Source organism: Equus caballus, chromosome 6 (assembly GCF_041296265.1).
Source record: "Equus caballus isolate H_3958 breed thoroughbred chromosome 6, TB-T2T, whole genome shotgun sequence".
In the NCBI taxonomy this organism is placed as follows: Eukaryota; Metazoa; Chordata; class Mammalia; order Perissodactyla; family Equidae; genus Equus; species Equus caballus.
In genome coordinates, this window is record NC_091689.1 from 71,286,343 (window position 1) to 71,308,102 (window position 21,760).

Consider the following 21,760-nt stretch of genomic DNA (forward strand, 5'->3'; position numbering starts at 1 on the left):
CCCCTATCAGACTGTCAGCAGATTTTTCTACAGAAACCCTACAAGCTAGGAGAGAATGGAGTGATATATTCAAAGCTTTAAAGGATAAAAACCTTCAGCCAAGAATACTCTATACAGCAAGAATTTCCTTCAGATATGAGGGAGAAATTAAATCTTTTCCAGACAAACAAAAGTTAAGGGAATTTGTAACTAAAAGCCCTCCATTACAAGAAATCCTCAAGAAGGCTCTCATACTTTAAAAAAGAAAAAAGGGAGAAAGGGGACACAAGCCACAGACTAGGGAGACCGATGGATAGAACCAGAACAGGATAGCAAATATTCAATTATAGCATTAGGGTAAAGGTAAGGAAACTACCAAAACAAGGATGATCTTAGCACTCTAACTACAAATTAATAAGACGAGTTGGAATAAAAAATGAAAATAATTATTTAGGAGGGGAAGAGCAAAGGGTCTAAATCAGTATTGGTCAAGTAAGTAAGAGACCACCGGAGAATAGACTATATTATACACGAGATTCTAAATACAAACTTCAAGGTAGACACTAAAATAAAGTACAGAACAGAGTCACAAATCATAAATAAGGAAAAATCTAAGAAACCCAGCATAAGAAATTGCAGTATTAAATGGGTAGGATAAAGCACACAGGAAAAGAAACGCAGGAAAACAAGATAATGAGCAACAGATTGACAGCATTAAGTCCACATGCATCAATAATCACTCTCAATGTGAATGGATTGAACTCTCAAATAAAAAGACACAGAGTGGCAAAATGGATTAAAGAAAACGATCCAACAATTTGTTGCCTCCAGGAAACACACCTCAACCCCAAGGACAAACACAGACTCAGGGTGAAGGGGTGGAGGACAATACTTCAAGCAAATAGCAAGGAAAAAAAGGCAGGTGTTGCAATTCTCATATCAGACCAAGTAGGTTTCAAAATAAGACAGGTAAAGAGAGACACAGAGGGACAATATATAATAATCAAAGGGACACTTCATCAAGAAGAAATAACGCTTATAAATATCTGTGCGCCCAACACAGGAGCACCAAGATTCATAAAGCAACTATTAACAGACCAAAAGGAAGATGTTAAAACAACACAATAATAGTAGGGGACCTCAACACCCCACTCACATCAATGGACAGATCATCCAGACAGAAAATCAACAAGGAAATAGTGGAGCTGAATGAAAAACTAAAACAATTGGACTTAATAGACATATATAGATCACTGCATCCTGAAAGAGCTGAATACACATTCTTCTCAAGTGCACATGGAACATTCTCTAGGATAGACCATATGTTGGGAAACAAGGCAAGCCTCTACCAATTTAAAAAAATTGAAATAATAACAAGCATCTTCTCAGATCATAGTGCTATAAGGCTAGAAATTAATTACAAGAAAAAAGCTGAGAAAGGCACAAAGATGTGGAGACTAAACAACACACTACTGAACAAGCAATGGATCATTGAAGAAATTAAAGAAGAAATAAAAAAATACCTGGAAACAAATGAAAATGATAGCATGCCATACCAACTCATACGGGATACAGCAAAAGCTGTATTAAGAGGAAAATTCATCGCAATACAGGCACATCTTAATAAACAAGAAAAATCCCAAATAAGCAACCTTAAAGCACACCTAACTGAACTAGAGAAAAAAGAACAAATGAAGCCCAAAATCAGCAGAAGGAGAGAAATAATAAAAATCAGAGCAGAAATAAATACTATTGAAACGAAAAAGGCAGTAGAAAGGATTAATGAGACAAAGAGTTGTTTTTTTGAGAAGATAAATAAAATTGACAAACCACTAGCCAGACTTACAAAGAAAAAAAGGGAGAAAGCTCAAATAAACAAAATCAGAAATGAGTGAGGAGAAATAACAACAGCCTCTGCAGAAATACAACAGATTATAAGAGAATACTACAAAAACTATATGCCAACAGAATGGATAACCTAGAGGAAATGGATAAATTCTTGGACTCCTACAATCTCCCAAAGCTCACTCAAGAAGAGACAGACAATTTGCACAGACCAATCACAAGGAAAGAGATTGAAACAGCAATCAAAAACATCCCAAAGAATAAAACCCCAGGACCAGATGGCTTTCCTGGGGAATTCTACCAAACTTTCAGAGAGGATTTAATACCTATCCTTTTCAAGCTATTCCAAAAAATTAGGGAAGATGGAACACTTCCTAACACATTCTATGAGGCCAACCTCACGCTGATCCCAAAACCTGACAAGGACACCACAAAAAAAGAGAACTACAGGCCAATATCACTGATGAACATAGATGCAAAAATTCTAAACAAAATTTTGGCAACCAGAATTCAGCAATTCATCAAAAGAATCATACATCAGGATCAGGTGGGATTCATACCAGGGACACAGGGATGGTTCAACATCCACAAATCAATCAACGTGATACACCACATCAACAAACTGAGGAATAAAAACCACATGATCATCTCAATAGATGCAGAGAAGGCATTTGACAAGATCCAACAGCCATTTATGATAAAAACTCTGAACAAAATGGACATAGAAGGAAACTACCTCAACATAATAAAGGCCATATATGACAAACCCATAGCCAACATCATACTCAATGGGCAAAAACTGAACGCCATCCCCCTGAAAACAGGAACGAGACAAGGATGCCCTCTATCACCACTCTTATTTAACATAGTACTGGAGGTCCTGGCCAGAGCAACAGGCAAGAAAAAGGAATAAAAGGAATCCAAATAGGGAGGGAAGAAGTGAAACTCTCGCTGTTGCAGACGACATGATCTTATATATAGAAAACCCCAAAGAATCCGTTGGAAAACTGTTAGAAGTAATCAACAACTACAGCAAAGTTGCAGGGTATAAAATCAATTTGCATAAATCAGTAGCATTTCTATACTCCAGTAATGAACCAACAGAAAAAGAACTCAAGAATACAATACCATTCACAATCGCAACAAAAAGAATAAAATACCTTGGGGTAAATTTAACTAAGGAAGTGAAGGACCTATATAATGAAAATTATAAGGCCTTTCTGAGAGAATTGGATGACGACATAAGGAGATGGAAAGACATTCCATGTACATGGATTGGAAGAATAAACATAGTTAAAATGTCCATTCTACCTAAAGCAATCTACAGATTCAACGCCATCCCAATCAGAATCCCAATGACATTCTTTACAGAATTAGAACAAAGAATCCTAAAATTCATATGGGGCAACAAAAGACCCCGAATTTCTAAAGCAATCCTGAGAAAAAAGAACAAAATGGGAGGCATCACAATCCCTGACTTCAAAACATACTACAAAGCTACAGTAATCAAAACAGCATGGTACTGGTACAAAAACAGGTGCACAGATCAATGGAACAGAATCGAAAGCCCAGAAATAAAACCACACATCTATGGACAGCTTATCTTTGACAAAGGAGCTGAGGGCATACAATGGAGAAAAGAAAGCCTTTTCAACAAATGGTGCTGGGAAAACTGGAAAGCCACATGTAAAAGAATGAAAATTGACCATTCTTTTTCACCATTCACCAAAATAAACTCAAAATGGATTAAAGACCTAAAGGTGAGACCTGAAACCATAAGGCTTCTGGAAGAAAATGTAGGCAGTACACTCTTTGACATCAGTATTAAAAGGACCTTTTCGGACACCATGCCTTCTCAGAGAAGGGAAACAATAGAAAGAATAAACAAATGGGACTTCATCAGATTAAAGAGCTTCTTCAAGGCAAATGAAAGCAGGATTGAAACAAAAAAACAACCCACTAACTGGGAAAAAATATTTGCAAGTCATATATCTGACAAAGGCTTAATATCCATAATATATAAAGAACCCTCACAACTCAACAACAAAACATCAAACAACCCAATCAAAAAATGGGCTGGAGACATGAACAGACATTTCTCCAAAGAAGATATACTGATGGCCAATAGGCACATGAAAAGATGCTCATCATCGCTGATCATCAGGGAAATGCAAATCATAACTACACTAAGATATCACCTTACACCCGTTAGAATGACAAAAATATCTAAAACTAATAGCAACAAATGTTGGAGAGGTTGTGGAGAAAAAGGAACCCTCATACACTGCTGGTGGGAATGCAAACTGGTGCAGCCACTATGGAAAACAGTATGGAGATTCCTCAAAAAATTAAAAATAGAATTACCATACTATCCAGCCATCCCACTACTGGGTATTTATCCAAAGAGCTTGAAGTCAGCAATCCCAAAAGTCCTATGCACCCCAATGTTTATTGCAGCATTATTTACAATAGCCAAGACGTGGAAGCAACCTAAGTGTCCAGCAACAGACGAATGGATAAAGAAGATGTGGTACATATATACAATGGACTACTACTCTGCTGCAAAACAGAACAAAATCATTCCATTTGCAATAACATGGATGGACCTTGAGAGAATTACGTTAAGTGAAATAAGCCAGCGAGAGAAAGATAATCTGTGTATGACTCCACTCATATGAGGAATTTAAAATTATGGACTAAGAACAGTTTAGTGGCTACCAGGGGAAAGGTGGGGTGGGGGGTGGGCACAAAGGGTGAAGTGGTGCACCTACAACATGACTGACAAACATTAATGTACAATTGAAATTTCACAAGATTGTAACCTATCAATAACTCAATAAAAAAAAATGCATTTTGTCCAACATGATGGCAAAGATGGGAGGAGTCTCATACACAAGGAAATCTAGTTCTAATCTGGATCCTACTGCCTTGAAAAGTTTGCCTCTCTTTTAGATCTTCAAAATTGAGATGTTAATATCACTTAAAGCTGTCATGATATATTGAAGATACATAAGATCATAAATACTAAAAGGCTTTATCTCCCTGGAAAGGGGGTAGGGAAGAAAATCACGTCCATTTAAAGCATTTTTGTTTCTACCATAAACTTTTTTCCCAACCTGTTACTATTTCGAAAATAATGTATTTCTAAAGAGAGATAGAGACTCTTGACATTTAATTTCCAAATCTGCACACTTGAGAATAAGTCTAATGAAACTTTTAATGTTTTTTTAATATATAAAGCACAGCTGAATCACCTTACCTTGGCCAACAGTTATGGCTTAAATGTAACTACCTACTTAGCTCATGTTCAAGCCATTTGTAGTACATGTAAAACAATGACACTGGAATCTAGACATTGTGTAATAATTTTCTGACGCCCTGTAAATGAAGGCAACAGTGTCATCGTACTCCTTCACTCCTGAGAGAACATTTTAAGCACTAACTATATCATAATAGAGCCAGCCTGCTCAGCCACTAAGAAAAAAAAAAATGTAACAAATGTAGATAATTACCCACTGGAATGCAGTGGGTAATTGTAGGACTCCTGTACTTTAACCAGCATGTAACTCCTAATTATCTCAAAAGCCGAACTATATACAATCAGAAACAGTTACCAATCAAAGAGATTACACAAAATGGTAAAACCTTAGATTGTTGAATTGTAAAAGAGATAAAAAGAAATTGAATAATGGTTAAAAATAGCACCGGGAATAAGAATATTCATCTGAGGCTGCATCAGGTCTTCAGGCTTTAGGCTCAGTGCAAATTTTGTGTTCATATCCCCATTTTACAGTCAAGGAAGATTCACAGGACTAGAAAGGGGTTAGGCTAGGATTTGGAGCTAGTGTGACACTATAGCCTGTGCTCATTCCTTGTGTCCTTGCTTGTCCTCCAGCGAGCTGCCTTGCTGGGCCAGCGCTTCCATACCACCGGGCACGATGGGTCACAGGCATCTTGTTGCCGGAATTACTGTGTGTGATTCCATTGACTCCCTGACCTTTTCCTTCTCTCTATTCTTCCTCATCCTTGGCTTCAAGAGTGCGAACCACAAATGAATTCTCAATACGTCCTAGGAATCCCACCATGCTTCTGTCACAAATTCGCTTAGCCATGCTCTGATATGACTGTGCTATATCTTCTCCTCTCTCTTCAAACTTTCTACTCACTCCCCAAATTCAATCCCATTTCCCCTATCACTTCCACCAATGCACAAATCTTTAAAATGGAAGCTTTTCTAATGGGGAGATTTTTAGCCTCCCACCACCCAACTATAAGTCCATGTGTATCTGTATGCAGGTTCTTCCTCCTCCTCCAGCAACAGTAAGGTGTTCCTGATCTTTTAAAGCTCCATCCCTTCACAGTTAATAACATCCTAGCCTCTCTTCTCAGTGACTTCAGTCCTTGGGTTACCTCTTCCTTCTTTTGCACTACCATCTTGTCTAGTCTACTGGCTCGTTCCTAACAGCAAACAAAGTATCTAGTATCTCTCATAAAAAACAAAGACAGTAAAACAGCATCCTTCTGTACTCACATTATTCTCAGCTACAGCCCCATTTTTGGACTCCTTTTCAGAGCCAAACCTGCCAAAGATCTGTTTCCACCTCTGGCTCTGCTTCCTCATCTCCCTTTCACTTTTTTTTTTTGAGGAAGATTAGCCCTGAGCTAACATCTGCTGCCAATCCTTTTCTTTTTGCTGAGGAAGACTGGCCCTGAGCTAACATCCACGCCCATCTTCCTCCACTTTGTATGTGGGACGCCTATGACAGCATGGCGTGCCAAGCGGTGCCATGTCGGCACCTGGGATCCGAATCTGCGAACCCAGGGCCACCAAAGCAGAACGTGCGAATTTAACCGCTGTGCCATCAGGCTGGCCCCTCCCTTTCACCTTTAACTGAGATTAGTTTGATATCCATTCTCACTACGCCACTGAAACTAGTATTTTCGGTATTGCCAATCTCCATGTTGTTGAACCCTGGGCACATTCGGCATTCATCTTACTTGGCTTTTTGGCAGCATCTGATGGAATTGACCACGTCATCCTTCTTAAAACAGTCTCTTCAGTTGGGACACAAGACATTACTCATTCCTGCCTTTCCTCGCCCCTGTTCAATTACTTCCATTTGGTTTTGGTAGCTGAATCTTATCTTCTGTCCAAAGCCTAAATGTTGGGGTGTGGGTCCACTCAGGGCTCAGGGTTGGAGGGCCCATTTGTCAAGTTCATTTTTTATGCTCTGTCATTCATAACACATTGACTCATCCATCCTGTGGGTTTAAACATCAATTTTATGCATATGATTCCCAATTTTTCATCTCCAGCCCAGATCGCTTCTCTCCAGATTTATACATCTTGCTGCCTACTTGATATTCTCATCTAGAGATTTCACACAACAAAGAGAGAAGGGAGTGACTTTTGCATGCCATTTCTTCTGTCTAGCAAGTAACATGTGGAGGGAGGTCAGTATCTTGAGAATTCAAGGAAGATGCATGAGACTTTAGGGTTTAGCAGGTCTCCAAAGTAGATTTGATTTCAGTTTTGTTTTTCCCTTTTGTTCTGGTTTCACTGGGAACTGAATCACTGCACATGTGCATGGCTGTCATTTCAAAGGAAATGTAAACGAAGCACTATAATCACTCAAAGTCTGCAGTCAAGGATACACCTCTCTTAGTCTGACTGCAAAACTCTATTTCTCAATTAAATCTTCACAACTTTTCCATCTCATAGCATTTTCAATTGTACAAGATTAATTACGGGAATAGCAAAAACTGTGAAAATTATAAGTTGAACAGATCTTATAGCCAAAGAGAAGAACTTGGTCATCTAAGAGTCAACTGCCACACCATACCAGCAAATACAGCTCCCTGCTTCCTTATGAGATAGCCAAGGAAAGGAACCTCTGCATCCTTCCCAGGCAAGTGAGGACGGAGCTCCCAGACATTCCAAGGCCTTCCCACCATGGGAGTGCAGTAGCTACGTATACATGTTCTGATTTTTCTGGATAATTTCTAGATTGGTGAGCTATGAAAGGAAACGAATATTTTCCTAAGACAAACTGATGTCATTAAAAAGACTTTTCTCCAGGGGCCATAAAAATGTTTCAAAATCATTTGGCACTTTCAGTGTACTTAGTAGGCACATAGGGCTGGTAGTTCAGATTATTCTCTTCACATCCTGGCTGCTGGCCTGTTTGAAATTGGCTGCTTCATTCGTATCCCTACATAAAATAGGAACTCAATGTGTAATAACAAGCGTAGTTTGCTTACTTTCCATCAGGGAAACAGAGCACATAAAAATAATTCGTTCATTCAACAGACATATTTTGAGTATCCAAATGTGTGAGATGATGAGCTAGGAGCTCTGTGAGGCATAGCACTAAACAAGATGGTGCCTCCAGTTTCACGGAATATATACTGACAAATTAGCAGCCGTTTTGTTACTGAACCAAAGTGCGTTCGCTTCCTGGTGAGTTAAAATCAGACTCTCCACCAGAAGTAGTTGTACACAAACTAGAGCTTGTTTGCAGCAAATAGGAGGCCACGTGGAATCATTTCCAAAGTCGTGGCTGTCCCCCAGCACAGGAAAGCAGGGGCTTTTTATTTATGATGGCAAATGAATATTCAAAAGAGAGAGGTGGGAGTTTGCTTGCGCAGGCTCAGTTGGCATCTCTTGGCTCTTGTGGGTGCTGCTCTTGTGGTGGGACCGGTCTGGTTCAGAGTGGTTGGTGAGCGCATCTCTTAACATAACAAAAAGAAATACAGTTTGGAGGAAGTTAAATGCTTCCGAAACCTCCCTTGAGTTCCTCAGGGTAATTAGTCGGTGACAGTTTCACAAATATATAAATATCACAGAACGGAAATAGATACCACCCATTCCTGCTCTGTGAATGGCAATTCCAATCTTCCATTGGTTGTGGAAACAAATCATTCTTCTTTTTTTTTTACATGAAATATGTAAGAAAGTATGAATGGAATCCAGAAAGACCCAAGAGCCAAAATTACAAGTCACAAAGACTTCGGTTACGTGATCTGGTAAAGCCTAGCCAACTGTTTATAGCATTTGACGGCGTTGGTAAATAAATAACTTAGCTCATAGTATTTTAAATGTGGTTGAAGCAACTCAACAAAACAGAGAAGGAATGAACATTGCTTAGAGAACTTGGATCTAACATTAATTTTTTTCTTAGAATTCACAACTAATCTGTCGACCAGTCCTGTCAAGTATACCTTCAAAATATATGCATAATCTGACCGTGTCTCGTTCACTGCATTCCCACTGTCCTATGCTACCATTGTCTCTTGCCTGGATTGTCACAATACTTTTTAACTGGTCTCTTTTCCACATGGACCCAGAGGTAGATTTATCTGGAAGCTAAGGAAACATAATTTCATGGTCCCTTTTTTGCATGACCTCTTCATACTTTTATACCTAAAATTCTATTTGTAATTTTTTATTATTATTCTTAAAGACAGCTGCCCAAATTTTATAAAGCTTCCTAAAACCTGGATCCATCTCTGCTTTCATACTGCCTTTTGCCTTCCTATAGTCTTCCTAGAAAATGATCCTTTTAAAAGGATCCATTGTTCTCCCATCTTACTCAGGGTAAAAGCCAAAGACCTTACAATTGGTCCATGATGCCATTTGTGATACTGCCTCAACATCCCTCTGACTTTTTCCTCTTTGATTGTCTCCCGATTACTGTGATCCGGCCACACTGGCTGGAAAACACTAGACATGTTCTCCTTCAGGGCTGTTGCACTTGCTGTTCCCTTGGCTGATTGCTCTTCCCTTTCATCCCCAGAGCTCAGCCTCTCCCCTTTGTTATCAGTTATCACCTTCCCTGACCACTCTATTTAAACTCCAGGTTTTTTTAAGTTCCCAAGTTTCCTACCCCATTGCTATGGTCTGAATGTTCATGTCCCCCGCAAATCCATATGTTGAAATCCACACCCCTAAAGGCGTTGGTCCTAGGAGGTAGGGCCTTGGGGAGGTGATTAGGTCATGGGGGGGAGGCCTCCTGAATGGGAGTAGTGCTCTTATGAAAGAGATCCCACAGAGCTCTAAAGCCTCTTCCAACCACGTGAGGATACAACGAGAAGTCCGCAACCCAGAGGAGAGCCTTCACCCAGCTATGCAGGCATCTTGATCTTGGACTTCCAGCCTTCAGAACTGTGAGAAACAAATTCTGTTCTTTATAAGCTACCCAGTCTGTGGTATTTTACTATAGCAGCCCAAATGGACTAAGACCCCCTCTTTGCCGATTAAGTTTTCTCTTTAATAGTTACTATGACCCAATATACTATACATTTTACTTATTTACCTTGTTCATTGTCTATATCTCCCAAAAAAATGTCAGCTCCATGAAGGCAAGAATTTTTCTAAGTGTATCTCCAATGCCTCCTGACTTGGAGTAAGTACTCGAGAAATAGGTGTTTGTTGAAATAAGAGAAAAGAAGAATGACTTCTAGTGAGAGTACTCATCAAGGCTTCATGAAGAAGTTGATACAGAGGCCGCGTGATGATTGGCTTATAGAATTTGAAAATGTAGAAATGAGGGAAACAGGAAGGAGAGCATGAGCAAAGACACAGAAACAACCAACTATGCTGCATGTAGAGAAAAATCTCCTCTGCTGAGTAGCAGGAGTTGTCTAGTCTTCAGTCTTCTGGCCACATGATTCTGTTCACAAGCATCTCTCTGGTGGAGTGGCACCTATTAGGCATGCAACTTGCTAATGTCCCAATAGCACTACATCAGTACCACCTTAGGGTCTCTCTCCTCTGCTCTCTTGCCCGTGCTCTTCCCACTGCCTGAAATACTTCCACCCACACCCACACCCTCCTTCCCTTAGCTAACTCCCATTCGTTGGCCAGTGCTCATCTTAGCCATCACCTCTATTGGTAAGCTTTCCTGGACTTCCTCACACTTGAGTTCACTTGATCTGAGTTCAATGCCCTTCATCTGTGTATCCATTGCATCCGGTGCTTGCTCTGCCATGGCCACACAATAACTTGTTTGTCAGCCTATCTCCTCAACTGTTGCCTCCCCACTGCCGCACACAGAGTAGGCATGAATAATAATGAAAGCGTAAATATGCATCATCCAGAGTAAGAAGAAGCAATGACTCAGAGGCAGACAAGATGCCACCAGTCTTGGAGGAAGTAGTTCTTCTCTCCAGTGGTGCATTAGAGGAGTTGAAGCAGAGACGATAAGGAAACAGGGAAAGAAGTTTTTTTTCACTTTCTTTGGCTTATTATAGAGCTGAAAAATGACAAGTAGACGAACACTTCACTTTTTCACCAGGGAAAGTTCTTTTTTAAATAATAAATTAGGATTTATAATCCAGATCCCATCATAGTCAAGAATGTTCTTAAATCCTGTACACATCTGGATCCACCATCCTGCTGTTTTGGGGTTGGTATGGTCTGGAAACACCGAACTTCCTGGAGACCAGGCCAACCATGGAAAGGAAGTCAAACTAAATAATGCAAATCCCCTAATATGATAAAGAAATCTCCATAGATGGGCCTTATTTTGCATTTTGAGTCATACAAAGAAAAATTAAGAATCAGGGAAATTAAATAACTTAACCAAGTACATAGCAAAAGTATATAACAAGTTTCTAGTAGAATGGGAATAAAGTCCCACATTCCTGTCCACTGATCTTCCAATCATGAAATTGTTCACGAAATCATAGTGTTTTATTGTTCTTTTATAATTTTAGCTATTCTTCACACATAAATCTATATCAATACAAATATAGGGATTAGCAAATATAAAAATTACATTTATAATGGAAACAAAACTGTAATATATTTGTAGAGTCAGCAAGAGCCATAAAAATAATATAATGAAAACTATAGAAAGTTCATGAAGAATAGAAAAGAAGACATAAATTGAGAGCTATAGAATGTTTGTGTATAGGAAGACTCAATGTTATGTAGATCTCAAGTTGCTCCAAACTCACATATAAATTCAAAGCAATTCCAACCCAACTTCCAATGGAATGTTTTGCAACTTGATTCTGTATTTCACCTGGAAGCCCAGGTAAATGGTACAAATTTGAGAAAATGAATTTTGAATTTTATGAATTTTAGAAAAATAAACAGCCTAAATAAACATACTCTAAGTTCATACTAAGTAAGATAACACCAGATACAGGAACGAAAAACATAGCAACCCAACAAAACTGAGAAATACGAAACAGATAGATGTCTATGTGGAAATTAACCATATGATAAAAATGGTATTCAAAGTAGTACAGAAATACTAAATTTTTCAATAGCTGATATTTGGTTTATTATCTACCCATTTGGAAAAAAATAAGTTATAGTCCTTCTATGGACTGAATTGTGACTGTCCAAACATTCATATATTGAAGCCCTAACCCCCAGTGTGATGGGATTTGGAGATGGGGCCTTTGGGAGGTAATTAGGTCCCTCGTGGTGGAATTAGCGCCCTTATAAGCAGAAACCAGAGAGCTTGCCCTCACTTTCTCTCTGCTATGTGAGGACACAGAGAGAAGGTGACCATTTGCAACCCAGGAAGAGAGTCCTCATCAGAAACCAAATTAGCCAGCACCTTGATCTTTGACTTCCCAGCCTCCAGAACTGTGAGAAATAAGTTTTTGTTGTTAAGCCACACAGTCTATGGTATTTTGTTACCGCAACCTGGGAAGACTAATACAGTAATTGATACCAAGAAGTGGGGTGCTGCTGTAACAAACACCTAAAAATGTGGGCGTGGCTTTGGAACTGTGTAATGGGTAGAGGCTGGAAGAGTCTTCAGGTGCTTGCTAGAAAAAGCCAAGACTGTCGTGGAGAGACTAGTAAATGTGATTCTGGTGAGAGCTCAAAAAGAAAAGAGGAGAGCTGGAGAGAAAGTCTCTATCTTCTTAGAGCATATGTGAGTAATTATGAACAGCATATTGGTAGAAATATGGATGGTAAAGGCCATTCTGATGAGATCTCAGACAGAAATGAGGCACATGTTGTTGGACAATGGAGAAAAGGCAATCTTTCTTATAAAGTGGCAAAGAGCTTGAGTGAACTGCATTCTAGTGGTTTGTGGAAGGTAGAACTTGTAAGTGATAAAATTGGACATTCAGCTGAGGAGATTTCTAAGCAAAGCTATTGAAGGAATGGCTTGGTTCCTCCTGACTACTTATGGTAAAATTCTAAAAGAGAGAGATGAATTAAAGGAGAAATTGCTAAGCAAAAAGGAATCAGAACTTGGATATCTGGAAAATTCTCAGCCTGTCTCTGTTGCAAAAAGTGAGAAAGCTTTTTTTGAAGAGAAGACCAGGGATGTGGCTGAGCAACCATTTGATAAAGAGATTATGGGTGTGACTCATGAATTTAATCAGCCATTTCAGCAGAGGCCTGGAATAGAGATGGGATTATATTAGCAAAGACGCTGACAGTTTGAACTAAAGTAGATGAAGAAAGCAGGATGAAATGAAGAAAGGCTGGCAGACTTCTTGGATTCTACAAGACAGGACCACAGAGCTATTCAGCTGCTAACTGTGCTATCCTTCAAGAAAAGGGCAGAAGGACCCAAAGGCACTTCAGAGATCATCACTGCTGCCACTCTCACCACAGGCCCAAAGTACACAGCCCTGGGGTGCAAGGCTGCCTCCTCCTTGGTTTCAAAGAGCAGGACAGCTGCCTAGCAGAGCCCTGTGGTGAAGCCTCCTGCAGAGAGCAGAAGTGTGGGTGAGGCCCTGGCAGAAGACACTCGGTGGTGGGGTGCACCACAGAGAGCTGTGTAGGCAGTGCCACACTGAGCCAAAAGGACAGGGCCACCCACGGAGCAGTGGGGGTGAGACTGCCATTGCAGTAAGCCTAGATGGCAGAGCATCTAACCAGAGAATATTATTCTCCTGCCTTAAGATCCAAAGGGATTTGTCTTGTTGGGTTTTGGAATCATTTGGGACCCATCACTTCTTCCTTCTTATTTTCACTTTTGGAATGGGAATGTCCTTCCCATGCCTGTCCCACCATCATATTTTGGAAGCATATAACTTGCGTGGTTTCACAGGTTAACAGCTGGAGAGGAAATTTGCCTCTGGATGAGTCATACCTTGACTCTCACCTATGCCTGATTTAGATGATATTCAGAAGAGACTTTGGACTTTAGACTTTAAAGGTGATGCCAGAATGAGTTAAGATTTTTGAGGACTATTGAGATGGAATATATGTATTTTGCATTTGAGAAGGATGTGAATTTGAGTGGCCCAGGAATGGAATTCTTATCTGACATCATACATAAAACTAAAGCAGACAGATTCATGATTTAAATGCTTAAAAAAACTTAAAAATTCTCTAATAATATATAGAAATCTATTTTTAGAAATGTAAGAAAGGCCTTTTGAAACACGACACCAAAGGCAGAAACTACAAAGAAAAAAGAATACATTGGCTACATAAAGGTTTAAAACTGTCTAGCAAAAGACACAATAAACAGGTGTAGGGACCTGAAATTGGCCACCCCAAGATATGTCTCTTTGGCATCAGGATTATTTGAGGCTGATTGCTTTTGATAAACTGGGACAGGGAAGGAGGCTCTGAGGAATGGAACTTGCCCTTCCTTAGGACACATTTACATTTGTAAGGTAAATCTCTATCTGTAAAAGGTGCCTCCCTCTCTGTACCAGGAAGGAGAAAGGAGATGACCTTCTCCCTAAAAACTCTTAATCAATACCAAAGGCAAGGATTTAAATCTGCATTTTATTGTGCTTGTCTGGTAACCTCCTGTAACTAACTTCCCTACCCCTCCCAACGTTGGCATTTCTTTAAGGATTAAGCATCTTTCCTCAGGCTAGGAACTGATTGCTGCGCTCACCTGTGACGCCCAGCTCCAGACAATCGACTTGCCTCCTGCTACGCCCACCGAGATAGCAGACCACTACCAGCTGTGTCCATCAAGCACTGTGCCGACAGGGCAATCTTGTGACTATTGTGGGAGGGACATTTCAATCATATGTGAAACACCCTGTTTGGGGGTATATAACCACTCTGTGCACCCCACTTCTTCGGTGCCCTTTCTTCCTTCGGGAAGAAAGGCCCCGGGCCATGGTTCCTCATAAAGCTTTGTTTAATTTTCTCTTCCTATTCTGTCTCATGTGAATTTAATTCATTCTCCAGCCAGACGAACCCACATTTGGGAAGAGGAAATGTCTTCCTCCCCTACACAGGTTAGAAGAAAAAGAGCCTAGAAACATATTTGGAATCACACTCAGAAGAGAATTAATGTTTTACAAATCAATAATAAAAAAGAGAAACTCACCAATAGGAAAATGACAAACAATGTAAACTGATTTTTCGCAAAGAAATAGAAGTAGCGAAGAAAGACTATAAAAAAGATGTGTTACACACCAGGTTCGTTTTTGCCCACCACCCTGAAAGCCAAGCACTGAGATGATGAGATTGCAGCAGAGAGGGGGTTTTAATCACAAGGCAGGCATGTAAGGGAGCCAGAGCAGGAGTCGTCCCTGAACATAGGGACTCAGGGATGTTTACAGAGTAGGAGGGCAAGATGGTCCGAAATGTGGAGGTTGGTGATTGGAGGTGAGGAGAGGTGAGGTCATTGATGATCTGTGCAAGCGTAGTCAGACTCCACGCCTCTTCATAGGACGCATGCTCACAAAATGGCGGCTTTAGCATGATCTGAGGTGGCGATTTCAGCCTCTTGACGTCAAAATGTTGCTTATCAGATATCTACATGGGCCCCATTGATGAGTTGGTGGTCTCAACTGGCCTGAAGTGAACAAGGGGATCTAATTCCTGAAAAACAGCTCACCCACCCATCACCATGGTGAGCCAGGCTCCAGGGGGATGTTATCTCTAGGAGCCTAGTGGGAGTCAGACAGCATATTGCTTAAGCAGCACAGTTAACAATGGGTGCATTAAACAACTAAAGCTATAATCAGTAATTGCAAAAAGGAAAAAACCTTAGTGCCTAGCTACTTAATCATCAGTGGCTAACTGTTCGTTTAGGATGCTTAATTGCACTCATAATGAAACAACTGAAATTTCTACAAGAAAATACTTTTCACGGGCCAGCCTGGTAGCACAGCAGTTAAGTGAGCATGTTCCACTTAGGCGACCTGGGGTTCGCCAGTTTGGATCCCGGGTGCAGACTGGGCACTGCTTGGCAAGCCATGCTGTGGCAGGCATCCCACGTATAAAGTAAAGGAATATCATACTGTCTTAAACATTCAACTGGTTTTCTTTTCAGCACATTTCTGCTATTATAGCCCCATCGACACAGCTGAAATTTCAGAGAGCAATATGGAGGCTTATAGACACATTGACGGACTATAAAAAAAGTATTAAATCCAAAACAGTTAGTTACATGTTCACAGGGTGGGTCTGCAAGACTAGATAACGTAATGCTTTAGTTGCAAGCAGTTTAAACCCCCCTTACTTTGTTGAGCATGTAACCTTAAGTCACCCCTAGTAGCAACCAAAGAAACAATGATGAAGATCTTGGGACTCAAGAACTCCTTTGAGAATCTAATTAAAACCATGGAGGGGCCAGCTCGCTTAGGCAGCCCAGAGTTTCATTGGTTCGGATGGTGGGCTTAGACCTAGCACCACTCATCAAGCCATCTTGAGGGACCTACAGCTAAAATATACATCTTCTGGGGGGTTAAGAAAAAAAAGCCATGGAATTTCTTTATAAAGCATATACCTGTAAAGGCAATTCTTTCAGTTTTGTGAGTAGGTGATTATTCTCCCCCAGCCCCCTCCCCTTAATCCATTCCACCAGGAAGTAATATAATAGAGGTCTAAAGGCTCCCAAATCAGGAAAACTTGAGTTCACATCTCAGTTCGGCCTCTTAATATCTGCGGACATTAAGAAAATTATGTAACTTTTTCTAGCCTTAGTTTCATCATTTTTAAAATGGATTAAATAGTAATATCCACTTTATTCATTTACAACTATTTATTAAGTACCCACTATGCACTGTTTTAGACCCAAGTTCTCTGCCTCAGGGAGCCTAAATTCCAGTAGAAGAAAACTAACAATAAAGATGTAAATAAACAACATAGCATGATTTTGAAAAATAAAATGTATTGTGGTGGGGGCCAGAGGAATACTAGGCAAATCCTTTCTGGCAGTCAGACTTGAATAAGTCAGCCGTGTAGCATGCACAGGGCAGAGGGAGCAGAGGGTGCAGAGGTTTGACATGCTGAGGAAAAGATGGCAAGCGCGACTAAACTATGGCAAACAAAAGGGAAAGTGGAATGCAAGAGAAGCAGCAGACATCCAATCACATATGTCCATAACGAGGAACTGGAAACTTTTTAGTTGTCTTGTTTTTCAACTTTACATTATTTTGTCAAGCGTATACAAAAGTAGAGAGGATACTATAATAAACTTTCACGTAACCGGAAGCAACAATTATCATTTTGTCATAAATATTTATCTATCTTTTTTTCTTCTTTTCTTTCTTTTTTGGGGGGATGAGGTGCTATAGCATTTTTAAAGAAAATGCCAGAAATCATGTCATTTCACCCCTAAATGTGTCTCTAAAAATAAGGGCAATCTCTTACATGACCAAAATACCATTACCACACCTAACAAAATTAACCACAATCCCTTATTACCCTCAAATGCTCATCCAGATTTCGTTAATTGTTCTCAAAAATGTCATTTTTAAAGTTGATTTGTTTGAAAGGAGATGTTTTATATTCAAATTTCAATTGAAGCCATTAAAGTGAGTAATATACTCAAATTTATGCTTTTTATAAATCACTCTGACAACTCCAGAAGAAAGCAAAGATGGTCATCATGAAACCAATTAGGAGGCTAGTGCATTGTCCAGGTGGAGATGAGAGTGGCTTGAACAAGGAAGTCATGCGGTGACTCTGAAAGAGTCAGACTGGAATACGTTTTGGAGACATTGTTAACAGAACTTTCTAATGGACTTGATATGGTAGGATGAAGAAAACAAAGGAATTGAGGGTGGCATTTAGCTTTGGAGTTGAAGGACAGGAACAATTAATTCTATTAATTGAGATGGGAAAGACTAAAGAAGGAGCCAGAGCAGCTTTGTGGCGAGAGAGCACCAGGCATAAGAAAGGTGGATGTACACACTGGGAGATTTTCCCTTAATAGATGTATTTAAAGTCATGGAACCAGAAGATATGACAAAGGAGAGTTCAGTTAGAGACCAAAGGAGAGCCTAGCTCTAACCTCTGGGAGACTCCACATTTAAAGACATCAGCAAAGGGGACGGAAAGCAAGCAATTAGTTACGTAGCAGGACAGCTAGGACAATGTGGTGGCAGAGACACCAAGGAAAGAGAAGAGGATGTTTCTAGAAGCAGCCACCCATGTCAAATACCTTCTAGAGGCTGACTTAGATGAGAACAGAGACTTGATGACTATATCTTGTGACTTTGAGAAGAAGTTACAGAAAGTGGTGGGGACAATAGCCTGACTACAATGTGGTGGAAAAATGGGATGTGGGGAAGTAAAGACAGCCCATACAGACACTTCCAAAAAGTCCCACAGAGTAGAGGAGCGGAGAGATGGGGGAATTGCTGGAGGAGGACGTGGGTTCCTCGGAGGATATTCTTGTTTTGTTCTGTTCAGGTAGGTGCTATTAATGCAGGTTTGTTGATGGGAAGGACCTGGCAGAGAGGGATAAATTGATGGTGCAGCTGGCCGTGCAGACAACTGACAGACGTGCTTCCGCATCTGAGTGCGCAGGTGGACTTAGAGCACAGGAAGAATTGTTGCACTTAGATATGAGCAGGAACAACCTTAACAAGGAGAAAAACAAAACAGATGGGCATGTATGCAGGTAAATGGATAGATTCGATACTTGGAAAACAATGCGTTTCTTTTTTAATTGCTTCTATTTTTTTGGCTTCTGTTTGTCTGTAAAATAATAAGTCACATCAACAGCTGAAAGTCGAGTAGAAGTGGTGTTGGAGGTTTTAGAAGAGAGGGTGTGAAATAATAGTCTCTGTGAGTGGGATTGTAAATACACTAGTCTAGGACATTTAGTAGGGTTGCCAGACAGAGTAGTGTGCTTGGAAATTAAATAAGGGACACTTGTCAGCACAACCACGTGATTGTTGCCAGAGGCTTTCAGCTGCTCAGGTGCAGGAACCGATTTCATCAATCAATTTGTAGAGAGTTTCTGTCGGCTGTGTACAGAAAGTTAGTGTCAAAAGCTGTTCAGGTCTGCAGGTTTAAAGTTTTCTTTTTCTTCCCTACATCTCTTTACAGTAGATACGGTGACTCATCTCTCTCCTTGATCTTATTATAATGTCTAACGCAGAATATGAATTCCATAAATGTTTATTTATGACATGAGTGAATAAGGAGCCAATGATATCATCCATGTTTTACAGATGGAGGCACTGAGTCAAAAAGGAGATTTCGTGATTTTTCCGCTTTGGTAGCACAAAAAGAAGAAAATGAGAACTGATTAGAATCATGATTCTCAAATATGACTGAAGATTAAAATCATGGAGAGCTTTTGAAAATACATGCCCCATCCAGGGCCCACCCTAGATTAATTCAGCCAGCATAATCCAATCAGAATTCCTGAGGGTGGAACCTAGACACCTGTATTTTAAAAGGCCTCTGGGTGGTTGATGCAGAGCGAGGTTTGAGAATTCCTACACTACACTGTGAGCTCTTGGGGAGAAGGGACCATGTCTATTCATCGTAACTCCACCTCCAGACACAGAGCTTGTCTTGCCTTCAGGGCACACCGAACGCCTAAGCGGCTGAACCTTCCAGCCCTTAGCCAAGGGAGTCTTCTGCAGCTACATTTAATCTTAGTCTCTCTGCTATCTTTTAAATCCATTTTCTTTCATTCTCACTTTTTAATAAGTGGTGAATGTTTTATTTCCACCTTGTGAACAGCACAGCAAACACCTCCCCTAAAAGACAGTGGAGAAACTGGAGAAGGAGGCAGCCAGGATATGAGGGCTGAGAACAAGATGTGCTTGAAGGACTATGGACCAGGGCCAGCGAAAGCATGGAGCTCAGACTGGTGGCAAGACTCAAATAAAAATGAAAAAAGCAAAAGCACGCTGAACGGTAGGAAGCAATACGGAAACATCTAAGGAAATAAAGAAATATATTTTTTTATTGTTCCACAGTAACTGAAATTATATGTGTACCAGCTTCCCTGTACTGTATGTTCTGACATGTCAAGAAACAGTCCTCATACTACCCTGAGAGCATCACAGCAGCCACTCTACCATATGGTCATCCAGAATTCTCTAGGCATCTAGGGCCTGAAAGATGAAGCTATATATGAAATATGAAGTCTCTATAAGTAACATATAATTATTATAGATAACACTATATGCATTTAATAACATTAAATAAAAAGCCTTAAATCCATTAGCCACACGCAGCACATGCTGACATAAGACATAACAATACACTTCAAAGTAAATATTTGAATTTACTTCGAGGCATATTCCAGCTCCTTAGTGGTCTGTTTTTTCAGTTGTTAGTTTAGCGGTAGAGACTAAACCATTGTTAGTTGAAGAGTAGACTACGTACTGCCGCTACTGTCTCTCCATACATGGTGGTACCTACCTGGGTAACATTTTATTACATTATTTAATCTTCCTAGCAATACCATGTGATAAACAGAACAAATGTTCTCATTCCTATTTCATTGTGGAGGACTCTGTGGTCCAAGATCATAAGGGAATAGTACTAGGTTGAAAAACAGCAGGGGCAAAACAGCAGCTCAAGCTTAGATCTTCTGATTCCAAGACTAATAACTTCCACACCTCTTAAACCCCATTGAAGTCATCCTATATTTTTAAATCTTTCTTTAGGAATGCCTGATGAGAATTGCTGAGAAGATAAGGGATAAAATTCTCTCCATCATTATAATGGACAGCTCCAAGCTCTTAGAACGTCTTAATGTAAGAATAAGTTTCACTAAGTCTATTTTGATCCTAACCAAATTTTAGATTTGTTTCCCTAGAGTAGAATGGCTTTCCTAGAAACGATGCTCTTGACAGAAAGGAGAGGGATGCAAGTTCATCCTCATGGCTTACCATGCCATACAAGCACAACATTTCTTCGCCAGGCAGATGAAATAAACCCACTGTGGATTACAAATTGCCTCTTTCACTCATTTTATAGTATAAAGCCAGAAAAATTTTCCTTGCTCTTATTACTTCCTTCTACAAACAATTACAATTCTGCAGCCTGGGGAGTAAAGAAAAGTAAGTCTCACGTAAGGAAATTTCATCCGTTTCCCCTAATTGCATTTGCTTATTATTTGGCTTCAGGCTTTCGACCATCTACAAATAAAGCAGCTTTGCACAGGGGTGACAAGGACCAGAAAAGTGTGTGGTGGCAAACAGCAGCCTTCTGTTTGAACACAGGAGTTTCCACCTGCTTCACTGCTTACCAGGTGCTTGCCTTTGTGCTGTCCACTGGATTCGAAAGAAATCAGCTGTGAGGGAGAGCAGAAAGCTCATTTCAGCACGGCGGATTTAACATTCACAGACTTGAAAAATCAGTAAGGTATCAAAATGCATCTTAGTATCTCTGTATTCACCTTTTGGCAGAGTGCTGTCAGGAATTTCATTTGAACAAAATAGGGTCAAAGCTGTCAATCACTGTTTTCTAAGTAAAGCAGAAAAATATTTACAAAATAATGATGAACATTCTACTGTTAATAACAATTATTATAGTTCTAATTTATTGAGCAATTACTGTATCCCAGGCACTTCACCAAGAGCTTTGCATACATTATCTCAACTAACCTCCTAGCAATCCTAGGAGATAGATATGATCATCTTCATTTTGCAGAGGAGGAAATGGAAGTTAAGTTCACTCAAGAAGCAGCTTACAGAGCCAGAGTTCAAACTCCACCTGTCAGATTTCACAGATCTTGGGTCATTATATTATACTGTCTAATAAAAATAACAAAGCATATAC

The 21,760-nt window shown here is 40.0% G+C and overlaps 1 long non-coding RNA gene across 1 annotated transcript in view; it reads right to left on the bottom strand.

Annotated features, from left to right (window-relative positions):
• Positions 1–21,425, bottom strand: part of LOC138924910 (uncharacterized) — a 36,402-nt gene extending 14,977 nt beyond the window's left edge. The window contains exon 1 of the long non-coding RNA XR_011440256.1: positions 21,228–21,425. This is a non-coding gene — a long non-coding RNA (uncharacterized lncRNA). The remainder of the gene's footprint in view (positions 1–21,227) is intronic.
• Positions 21,426–21,760: the final 335 nt, after the last annotated feature.